Source organism: Tachysurus vachellii, chromosome 13, assembly GCF_030014155.1.
Source record: "Tachysurus vachellii isolate PV-2020 chromosome 13, HZAU_Pvac_v1, whole genome shotgun sequence".
NCBI classification, from domain to species: Eukaryota; Metazoa; Chordata; class Actinopteri; order Siluriformes; family Bagridae; genus Tachysurus; species Tachysurus vachellii.
The window spans coordinates 3,737,066-3,749,371 of NC_083472.1; positions in this window are offsets into that span (position 1 = coordinate 3,737,066).

Genomic DNA, 12,306 nt, shown 5'->3' on the forward strand with positions numbered 1-12,306 from the left:
AGTGTGAAGATGACAGTTTATTAAAAACACAATAAGAGGGCGGGATAAAGCCTTAGAGGCTCCAGATGTGCTAAGTGAAGGGTCTCAGAGAGAGATCTATGTAAACACACCACTTTCCTAGCTCCAAGAGGCTAAGAGGTGAGTGTGTTTACAGTATATGAAATGAATAGAGAAAGGGGGGTTTCAGATATTTTCCCCCATAATTAAATAATCCCATTATTCCCATGAATCAAGCTTTTATTTTTCAATAAAGACGACAGTAATCAGCTATCAGCTATTATCATAACAAGTGTATTAGATTTTAAATAATTGTACAAATGCATAAATTGTGTGAGCAAAATTACATAACGTAGTCTTATGTCTCAGGGGGGCACGGTGGCTTAGTGGTTAGCACGCTCGCCTCACACCTCCAGAGTTGGGGGTTCGATACCCGCCTCCGCCTTGTGTGTGTGGAGTTTGCATGTTCTCCCCGTGCCTCGGGGGTTTCCTCCGGGTACTCCGGTTTCCTCCCCCAGTCCAAAGACATGCATGGTAGGTTGATTGGCATCTCTGGAAAATTGTCTGTAGTGTGTGATTGCGTGAGTGAATGAGAGTGTGTGTGTGTGTGTGTGTGCCCTGCGATGGGTTGGCACTCCGTCCAGGGTGTATCCTGCCTTGATGCCCGATGACGCCTGAGATAGGCACAGGCAACCCCGTGACCCGAGGTAGTTCGGATAAGCGGTAGAAAATGAGTGAGAGTGAGTGAGTCTTATGTCTCTCTCTCTCTCTCTCTCTCTCTCTCTCTCTCTCTCTCTATCTATCTCTCTCTGTCTCTCTCTTTGTTTAAGAAAATAAATTGTTGTAATTTTTTATTTATGTGGTTAATTATAGGGATGAGGGGGCACGGTGGCTTGGTGGTTAACACGTTCGCCTCACACCTCCAGGGTCGGGGGTTCGATTCCCACCTCCACATTGTGTGTGTGGAGTTTGCATGTTCTCCCCGTGCCTCGGGGGTTTCCTCCGGGTACTCCGGTTTCCTCCCCTGGTCCAAAGACATGCATGGTAGGTTGATTGGCATCTCTGGAAAATTGTCTGTAGTGTGTGATTGCGTGAGTGAATGAGAGTGTGTGTGTGTGCCCTGCGATGGGTTGGCACTCCGTACAGGGTGTATCCTGCCTTGATGCCCGATGACGCCTGAGATAGGCACAGGCTCCCCGTGACCTGAGGTAGTTTGGATAAGCGGTAGAAAATGAATGAATGAATGAATTATAGGGATGATATTTTTCAGAAGTTATTTTTTGGTGAGTTTTTTAAATGTTTTTATAAATGGGGGGCTTTTTTCTTTTACTTTTTTGGGTTATATACATGTGTGTGTGTGTGTGTGTGTGTGTGTGTGTGTGTGTATGTGCAGCCTCATTTAACCTCTTGAGACCCGAATGTTCTCATATGAGGACATAACATTTTCTCACAACTTCATTGTCTATATATTAATGTACCAACGTATAATTAATGTATAGTACCAACCTTATATGAGGACTGTTATGTATAATTCTTTTGCCAAACTGCTTCCTTGAAAACACTGATTAAATTTATAGTTATCAGCTATGAATGAAGAGAAACAGTCAGTAGAAATTGTAATGTACACAACAGTAGCATACGGGTCTCAGGAGATTAAACCAGCACAACCCCGACAGGGCAGTTACTAAGGATTAATAAATGCTAAACCCACAGCATCTTTATCAGGTGTCTTTAAAAGAGTTCTGCTTTACAGAACTTGTTTATTGTAAGTGAATTTCACAAAATGCAAAGTGTAGGAAAAAAAACAAGGACAGCAAAGCAAGGCGTTAACACGAAGAAGACACGACCCAAGCGCTACTCTTCCGACATCCGAAGAAGAAGACATTACGCGGTGTACAAGACAAGATTCAAATACTTGTGTTAATATTGTGACCATGAATCAGATGTAAACACTCCTGTATCCTTCTTCCCCATGCTAGCTCCTTATCTGACTGAACGAAAGTAAAAAATCTTTCATCCCACTTCATGATGAAGTTACAATCAGGGTCAAGCTTTCTAAAAAATGATAAATAACAATCATTCTATATCTTTAGAGCACAATTTGTCCTCAGAAACACTTGTCCCAAATTGCTCTTAGCACCGAGTTTGTTCTGTGCGGCGTAAATATTTTTTTTTCTCTCCTTCCAACTACCTAATTAGATCTTTTCTAATCATGCCTAATGTTTCCTTCCTCAGAAATGGAATAATCATTTGCTAATTACATTTCAAACGAGACCATAAGCCTACAGTAGAATGACTTCTGGTTTAATTAGATAATTTCTTCACTTAGACCGGCTTTAATTTGGATTTATATGAGCAGAAATAGGGGGGCACGGTGGCTTAGTGGTTAGCACGTTCGCCTCACACCTCCAGGGTTGGGGGTTTGATTCCCGCCTCCGCCTTGTGTGTGTGGAGTTTGCATGTTCTCCCCGTGCCTCGGGGGTTTCCTCCGGGTACTCTGGTTTCCTCCCCCGGTCCAAAGACATGCATGGTAGGTTGATTGGCATCTCTGGGAAATTGTCCGTAGTGTGTGATTGCGTGAGTGAATGAGAGTGTGTGTGTGCCCTGTGATGGGTTGGCACTCCGTCCAAGGTGTATCCTGCCTTGATGCCCAATGACGCCTGAGATAGGCACAGGCTCCCCGTGACCCGAGGTAGTTCGGATAAGCGGTAGAAAATGAATGAATGAGCAGAAATATAACACTCGAACGGTGGGGACGATGGAGTACAGAACACACATGTGGTTTTGCGAAGAAGTTGAAAGAGTCCTTTCTGCCTACGTCAATCCTAATAAGAGCGAATCATTTGTTTAAGCATTTTATTAATAGATAGCGATACTTGCATTAAGGTTTGAAAAATCTTATGAGAAAATGTGTGAAATAGTGAAGGACGGTAATAATGATGAATAATGATCATGGCTTTCTTCTGAAGTCCTGAAGCTTCTGTACCGCACACGCTGTTCGTGTCAGAGCGCCATAACCTAATGCTCCAGCGACCACCATAAAAGCCGTCCCTGTTAATAGTGTTCTGTGTGACGGCGCTCTTCTTTAGCTCCAGGGCGTCACTTTTCCACTTTGAGGTATTGTATCACCAAGGAGAGGCAGCTCTGCTATCCAGCATGGGAAAAGAATAACGTGGAAATTGAGCTAGCTAGGAAATCGCTCACAGCCCCGCCACCTGAGTCGCACTCTGTAATTGAAGAAGTAGTAGACCTATTGAAGTGTAAGCCTCTGTCCTGCTGATTGCCACTGAATCATCAGGCCGCTCGTGGGGATCTTGCCTCATGCTGGGATTAGCTCAAACCTCAATATAACACATTTGGATATCGTAGCTGGATCAAATATGTTAGGAAAGGAACCGGAGGCAATCGCTGCAGGACAGAAGCGAGTGGTCTTTTAAATATAACAGAATTTTAATTCGCTGTAAACTTCTGAGATTTGTGGAACGCTGAAACAACTGCAAACTGAAATGTTTCCAAGTATAATTTTTTACCAATTTTTACTGTTTACTGTGAATTTTAAGATAATCTAAGGCTAATATCAAAAACAGGAGCTAATAATCTCATAGATGTTACACAACATTAAACCTAACCAAAAATTGATTAAAAACAACACAATGCGTCGGTCATTAATACATTTAAAATGTCAGTTGTAATTTGCAGTTGAAAATTGCTGTTTTCTGAGGAAGTATGTAAGTAACTTAAAGGTGGTAACATTATTAGGGCTTATTCCTGTTGTCCTATAAAAACACACATCCAGTAGTGTTACATTATCCATCCATCCATCCATCCATCATTCCAAAAACAAGGTTGTGGACATCCTGGATGTCCACACACACACACACACACACACACACACACACACACACACACAATATACAGATAAATATGTACTATGAATATAATATGCAGATGGCTATTTTTGTATAAATTTCAGTTTATACTAATAGCCATCTGCATATTATATTCATAGTACATATACATTCATCTGTATATTACAGTATGTTCATAGCACATATTTATCTGTATATTATGTTCATAGCACATATTTATCTGTATATTATGTTCATAGTACATATCGTCGCTGTTGGGCGGAAACCTCGTATGTCCATATTTGGTCAATTTCATATTTTTTCACATATCGATGGGTATTTATCGATATGTTTATCACCACGTGGATATTTTTTCACCACGTGGGTCTGTTATTTTTTACAAGTTATTAACCAATCTAAAGTCTTGAAAATAGCTTGAGCTCAAATCTCATAACTCCATTGAACACTTCAACTGTCCACCTCTTCCTCACTCTGCGGGAGAGCTTCGCGGCATATTTCTCCTCAAGAAGAGTCGCAACGAATCAACACGTCTTCTGAGGTAAATGTCTTCAAAACACTGGGCTCAAAGAAAAAAAAATCTTGACCCCCGCTAGTCCTGGTGCTTGTCTGAGGACAGGAATTTAGCGCAAGACAATCCACTGCAACACGGACTAAACCCTGTGCACTGCAGATAAGGTACGGCGTTTTTTTAATTTCCTGAAAAATAACGGTTTTGGAGATATGAGGATTCCGCCTGACAGCGACGATATATATATTCATCTTCATATTATATTCGTACACATCTGTAAATTACTGTTTATATCAATAGCCATATATTTTGTTACATCCTTCTGTAAATTTCAGTTATAATTATAGCCATCTGTATATTATGTTCATAGTACACACACATCTGTAAATCACTTCATATTACCATTTTATTTAACTTATTTAACTTAACTAAATCTTGTACAAACTGTATATCCTGCACTTGCTGCTATTGCACTCTGGTTAGACCTAAACTGCATTTCTTTGCCTTGTACTTGTACATATATATGTGTGTATAAAATAAGTGTATAAAATAAAGTTGATAAAGTTGAAGTTGAATAAAGTTGAATCTAATCTAATACACAGGTCTTAGCTTGGAGGAGTAAAATGGAGAACCCAGAGGAAACTCCTGAAACACATGCAAACCACACACTCACACACACAGTAGTGTGGAGGCAGTAATCAAACCCCCAGCCCTGGAGGTGCCAGGCATACAGTACATGCTAAGCCCCCATTCCCCCATCATGTTCATTCATTCGTTCATTCATCTTCTACCGCTTATCTGAACTACCTCGGGTCACGGGGAGCCTCAGGCGTCATCGGCATCAAGGCAGGATACACCCTGGACGGAGTGCCAACCCATCACAGGGCACACACACACTCTCATTCACTCACGCAATCACACACTACGGACAATTTTCCAGAGATGCCAATCAACCTACCATGCATGTCTTTGGACCGGGGGAGGAAACCGGAGTACCCGGAGGAAACCCCCGAGGCACGGGGAGAACATGTAAATTCCACACACACAAGGCGGAGGCGGGAGCCTGAAGGTGTGAGGCGAACGTGCTAACCACTAAGCCACCGTGCCCCCCCCCATGTTATTCCTTGCTAATCAAATAAATTATACAGATAAATTATACAGATAAAATGTATTAGTTCACTTATTTTTTAGCAACAGCTTGGTGATATTGCATTAATTTTGCAATATATAATAAAGTTTCACTGTAAATGATAGAATGTTAGAATGCTATTTCTATGACTAATCCCGTCTTTAACCAGTTACTGATAATGGCAGAAGGTCTTCTGTAGGCAAAGTTGTGTCATCTTCTTTCCATTCTTTTAATAACAGATTTAATGACTCTCTAATGATATGTTCAAAGTTTGCAATATTTTTTAATGACAAATCTCTGATTGATATTATTTTCCAGAATTTTCTCCCGTTCTTTTTTTTTTGATAGCTCTAACAAACAGGATGCGGTCTCTTCGGATAAGTTCTCTAATACTCTTTGAGCAGCTGTATTTATACTGAGATCACATCACTGAGACACTTGAACTGCACACGGATTGAAGCCGTTCAGTTAATTCACCTTAAGGGACCAGAAATACAGTAACTGAACGGATTCAATACTTCTGTGTTCTTCTAAATGTATATAAATTTTTTATATACTTCTTCTATGTATATAAATTTGGAAATCATTGTGCAAAAATAAATTGCTTTTATTATTATTTTTAACAATTTTGTGTAGATTCATGACATTTACTCCCAAATATGTTCATTTTATTGCTAGGTTGTAGCAGTAAAAAATATGGAAAAGTTCAAAGGGGGTAAAAACTTTTGCAAAGCACCGTACCTGCACTCACAGGCGATTTGAGCAGTACACTGATCTGTGGAAAGAGACCACAAGCATAGGACCATTCTTAACAACCCTGCTGCTGTTGATACATACTGTACTGTACACTTACACTTACACACACACACACACACACACACACCCACACGCACTACCATATCACGAATGCTGTGCTGAAAATGGGCCTCGATAAAATGGGCCTCGATAAAATGGGCCTCTGTGGTCCAGTATCTGCTCCGTTTCTACTGATGGTCTGTTTCTACTGATGGATGTGGTATTGGAAATAGAGAGAACTGGCAAACCATCACAGCAACAGTCACTGTAACACCTACAAAGTGCATTATTCATACTTGATCCTGCTTTGACAAAAAAAAAATAAAATAAAAAAAAAAACACTTGATGAATTTATGAATTGTATAATATTGCTGTGATTATTATCCGGAAAGCAAATATAACCAGAAAAAGATTTCAAACATCAGTGTAGGAGGAGATCAAAAAATATGAATGTTTACTCTCCCACGCAGCATCATTCATCATTGTTATTTGGTTCAGACAAAGTGAGATGACTTTCATCTGAGTCGATGCTATTCACCATCAACAGGCTGCACCGAGTGGAGCCGTGTAACGTTATTCACCCGAAATGAGCAGCGCTTTAGTGAAGTCCTCAGCTGCGCAATTAGAACTAATTTTCTGGATGTTTATCTGCTTGTTTCCTCATTCAGGATTATTTGTTTCCATTAACTACCAGATTCAAACACGGTCTAACACACGTTAGGGCTTCAAGCTCATAAAGCCTCAGATATCTGAGCCTTCCAGTGCTAACGCTCTTGAGAGCACTGTTCACACTCTTCAGGAATGATTTCACGAGGCGTAGTGAACAAAAGCGTATGGTGTGTATGATGATGACGACAATGATGATGATGATGATAATGATAAGGCCTCCGCTCCCATGGGCTCTGTACTAAATACATGGCCAATGGCGACGCATCACATCTGACAAACCGTGTTAGCAGGACACATATTTGTCTCTGCTTTGCACTTCACAGAAATGTGTCTGCTCAATAATTCATATGTGGAGCAGTTAGCATGGAGTATCAGAGCTCACAGAGTAAGTGCTTAATGGAAACAGGGTTACTCTCTCAACCAAATGCGCTCCTCATCATGATCCAGCATCTTAGGGTGTGTCGCAAATCAACTTCCTGTTCTACAAGTAACAAACTTCTGTATTTGTACGCATTTATATGAAAATTCCACCTCACAGTTAACTTACTGTCATACTCACAGAGTCTCTGCTGAGTGTCGATTCTCCAAAGTTCCAGGAAAAATAGGCTTGTCCAATCTAATTGTACTAAACACTCACACACTCAGTGCACACAAGTCTAATGTATCGGTGTTATTTTATCTTGAACACCCCAAAAACGCACTTATTTACACTTATAAACTCATGGACGGGGGGCACGGTGGCTTAGTGGTTAGCACGTTCGCCTCACACCTCCAGGGTTGGGGGTTCGATTCCCGCCTCCGCCTTGTGTGTGTGAGGTTTGCATGTTCTCCTCGTGCCTCTGGGGTTTCCTCCGGGTACTCCGGTTTCCTCCCCCGGTCCAAAGACATGCATGGTAGGTTGATTGGCATCTCTGGAAAATTGTCCGTAGTGTGTGATTGCGTGAGTGAATGAGAGTGTGTGTGTGTGCCCTGCGATGGGTTGGCACTCCGTCCAGGGTGTATCCTGCCTTGATGCCCGATGATGCCTGAGATAGGCACAGGCTCCCCGTGACTCGAGGTAGTTCGGATAAGCGGTAGAAGATGAGTGAGTGAGAACTCATGGACATAATAAACCATTTAGAAATACTAAATAACTTGATAATCAATATTACATTCGCTAAAAATACAAGATTTCAGAAGTACCAAGCTTCATATCATAACCATCATATCATACTCTCTGTAAACATGAATAAAAATCACTCATAAAACGATAGCTGACCATCACACATCCGTACGCATACGAACGACGTCACAGTGCCATTTTTTATTACTACACCAAATGACCGACACAATGCGCAAACTGAGCTTTAGCTAACACTTTGCTCTGTAACATGTTTGAGTCAAACCGGCAATAAAGAAAAAAATTCTACACAAGAGCAGAAAGGAGTTACCTTTATGACTTAATGGACAGTCCAGGCCTGGTTCCAGTAAATCTACTCCACTTATAACCTAATCAGGTCACTCACCTTCTTCCTGCAGATAATAATTCACTGAGAGTGAAGCTGTCTGTTAATTTGAAATACGCTATTAGCTTACCCTCAAAAGCAGTGCGAGCAAGTGCAGGTTTTTGTGAAACATTGCAGAAAATGGTTAAATAAATGTAATGCAAACGTCTTAAGTTGACGTCTTGGAACTGAAAACTTGAAAAATAACTGCGTAAAAATACAAGGTCAAAAGTATGTGCATCCTTTACCATCACACTCACACATACTGTATGTGCTTCTTTCCCAAACTACTGCTACAAATCAGAAAACACACAATTGTATTCAATGTCAAGAAGCTTTTGCATTACAGTTGTCAATTTTAATTCTCTCCTTAGTTCATGCCGCTGATCCATAATCCAGAGCCTTAACACTGGACCAAGGATATACATATTTAATCTCACCTGAAAGCAGTACAGCTGAAGACCCACCTCAAAACAAAGTTAGATTATGTCACTGGTAACTGGTTGGAGATTCATTCATTCATTCATTCATCTTCTACCGCTTATCTGAACTACCTCGGGTCACCTGTGCCTATCTCAGGCGTCATCGGGCATCAAGGCAGGATACACCCTGACTGAGTGCCAACCCATCGCAGGGCACACACACACTCTCATTCACTCACGCAATCACACACTACGGACAATTTTCCAGAGATGCCGATCAACCTACCATGCATGTCTTTGGACCGGGGGAGGAAACCGGAGTACCCGGAGGAAACCCCTGAGGCATGGGGAGAACATGCAAACTCCACACACACAAGGCGGAGGCAGGAATCGAACCCCCAACCCTGGAGGTGTGAGGCGAACGTGCTAACCACTAAGCCACCGTGCCCCCCCAGATTCAGAATTACCTTCAAAAACATCAACACAAAAAAGCACTTTAACACTGATTAATGTTAGTACACTAGCTAAAAGTTCAATATACAGTAAGAGGTAACAGTCTATACAATAAAGCTTAAATTCCCTTAACACTTCTATAACAGTGAAGAGACCTTGATACCTAAAGTACATATAATTAAATCTTCTGGCTTTAGGCCGTGCTGTTACACCGGTGGTGCGTGTACTATTTAGGAATCTTATTTAGTGTAGAGTGCAAGAGGAGATGTAGCCGTGAGATGTAAATCATGTTGAATGTGTATTACTTGGCTTTCAGTCTTCAGATTAATCCACTGTTTGTTCACTTTGGAAACACTGCGAAGTTTCAGCTAGGAGACCGGCAAACGGTTTTCAAACTGATGTGTAATCAGTGAACACGTACTGCCTGCTGTCAGTAATTGTGAACACCACCTGTTTAATAGCAGGAATACATCCGTGATCTCCTGCTGACCCTGCTACGGCGCAGCGTGTGACTGATGTTATTTTAAATAGCTTCCATTCTTCCTGTGGATCTGAACCTACGTTGCAAAACACATCAGAAACCCTTTGAACCCACACAACTTTGATGAAAGGTCATAAATTTCAATTTGATTTGATTGGCAACTCTAAGGGGGGGCACGGTGGCTTAGTGGCTAGCACGTTCGCCTCACACCTCCAGGGTTGGAGGTTCGATTCCCGCCTCCGCCTTGTGTGTGTGGAGTTTGCATGTTCTCCCCGTGCCTCGGGGGTTTCCTCCGGGTACTCCGGTTTCCTCCCCCGGTCCAAAGACATGCATGGTAGGTTGATTGGCATCTCTGGATAACTGTCCGTAGTGTGTGAGTGAATGAGAGTGTGTGTGTGTGTGCCCTGCAATGGGTTGGCACTCCGTCCAGGGTGTATCCTGCCTTGATGCCCAATGACGCCCGAGGTAGTTCAGATAAGCGGTAGAAAATGAGTGAGTGAGTGGCAACTCTAAGCCTAATCACAGTTTATAAACCAATCATGTCAGTTGCTAGTTTAATTCTAGGTATATCTGCTAGCCTAACATTCTAAAGGGAGTAAAATGGGTTAATTTATAAAAAACACGTCCAATTTGGGCAATTTATGTTTGGGGTCTGATCAAGAAATTTCTCTGGACCAACCAGTAAAGGACTTAATTGAAGTAAAGGTGCTTGAAGAAATGAAAGAGTGATTAGAGAAGAGTCTTTCAGAGTGAACACACACAGTGACCGGTCTTTTCTTCATTAGTCTGTAAGACTGCAGGTGATATAATCAAGCAAGGACGTCTCATTTGTCAAATATTATCACATCCTTGGAACCTTCCTCGTGTCCTCGGAGACAGGAACAACTAAAAAAAAACAGAATATAAAATAATAAAGTGCAATCAAAGACCTTTAGATGCTTTGGAAAAGGAAATTTTATCTATTTCTTCTTCCATAGGAACAATAGCATACTGTAGATGTAGTAGGCAAAAATTCCAGATAAACCAGAAAACAACCTAAAAAGACATTTACACCTTTGCATTTATGCAGTTATCAAATCAACCAATAATGTGGATACAGAAATATGCATAAAATAATGACCATTAGCTTCAGCAACATCAGATTGTGGTCTCTAGAACTTACACGGCATAGTGTGGAAAAAGATGGGAGGAAACAGCTTGCTAATGAGAGAAGTCAGAGGAAAACAGATTGAGCTGACAGGAAGGCTACAAAACCTTTAACCAAATAGGTGATTTTTTTTCTTTTTACAACCGTGGTTAACTGTGGTGAGCAGAAAAGCATCTCAGAAGTATGGTGTCCGAGAAGTGCAAAACACATTAACAAATCTGAAAACAAATTAACAAATCCGAAAACACAACGACAATTCAGATAACCCGGAAGAGGTTGGTATAGTTTCTGATTGGAACACGCACCGATCATTGGACAAGACACCTGTCACTCAAGGTATACATGAAGTTCAACAGTCTGCCGCAGGGAAAAGTTGGAACGGATTACTGTGGATTAATTCTGTTATTTTCTTATATTTAAACAGAGAACTTTACACATTACACATAAGATTCCATACCTGTATATCTTGAGTGACAGGTGTCTTGTACAAAATGATCGGTAAGTTTCCATTCAAAAACGATACCTACTGTACCGTTTCCGGGTCGTTGTGTTTTTGGATTTGTTAATTTGTTTTCGGATTTGTTAATTTGTTTTCGGATTTGTTAATGTGTATTCGGATTTGTTAATTTGTTTTCGGATTTGTTAATGTCTATTCAGATTTGTTAATGTTTTAATTTGTTTTCGGATTTGTTAATTTGTTTTCGGATTTGTTAATTGGTTTTCGGATTTGTTAATGTGTTTTGCACTTCTCGGCCACCGTACAGAAGGCACAACGCTGATGTCACGATAACGAATATTCGTCCACAAACAGGAAACCGAGGCTACGGTGGGTACAGTCTCAAGCCGTACAGACGGACAAAGAAAAAAACATCAACTAGTCTTCAGGTTGGTTTGGAAATATGCTAAATATAATTACAGTGTGATCTTTCAAACAAATAGACAAATAAGTTGATAAGCAGGATTTTTGCATATTTTGAGTGAATGCCAGATGGCGGTAAGAAGCAATTTGTTCTTTCATTAGACAAGGCAAAATAAATAAATAAATAAATAAATAAATCATAACATGATACCAATTAGTTGTTTAATCCTGATTCTCAATATTAGAGCTGGTAATGAGTAAAATCTTTTGGTAAAGTTTGAAGCTCGTATTTTGCGTATTTCGAGACCGTATGAGTTGCTGGTTTGCTGGAGAAGCCCAGGACTATGACATAAAAGTAGAAGATGCAGTATAGCAAACCATTTCTATTTCCCATCTTCAGACACACTGGACCTTCAGGTCATTAGCCTGTGTTGGAAGGCAACCTGTGATTCGGTTATCCAGACAGCCAGGGGAAGTTCATAAGTTCAGAGGA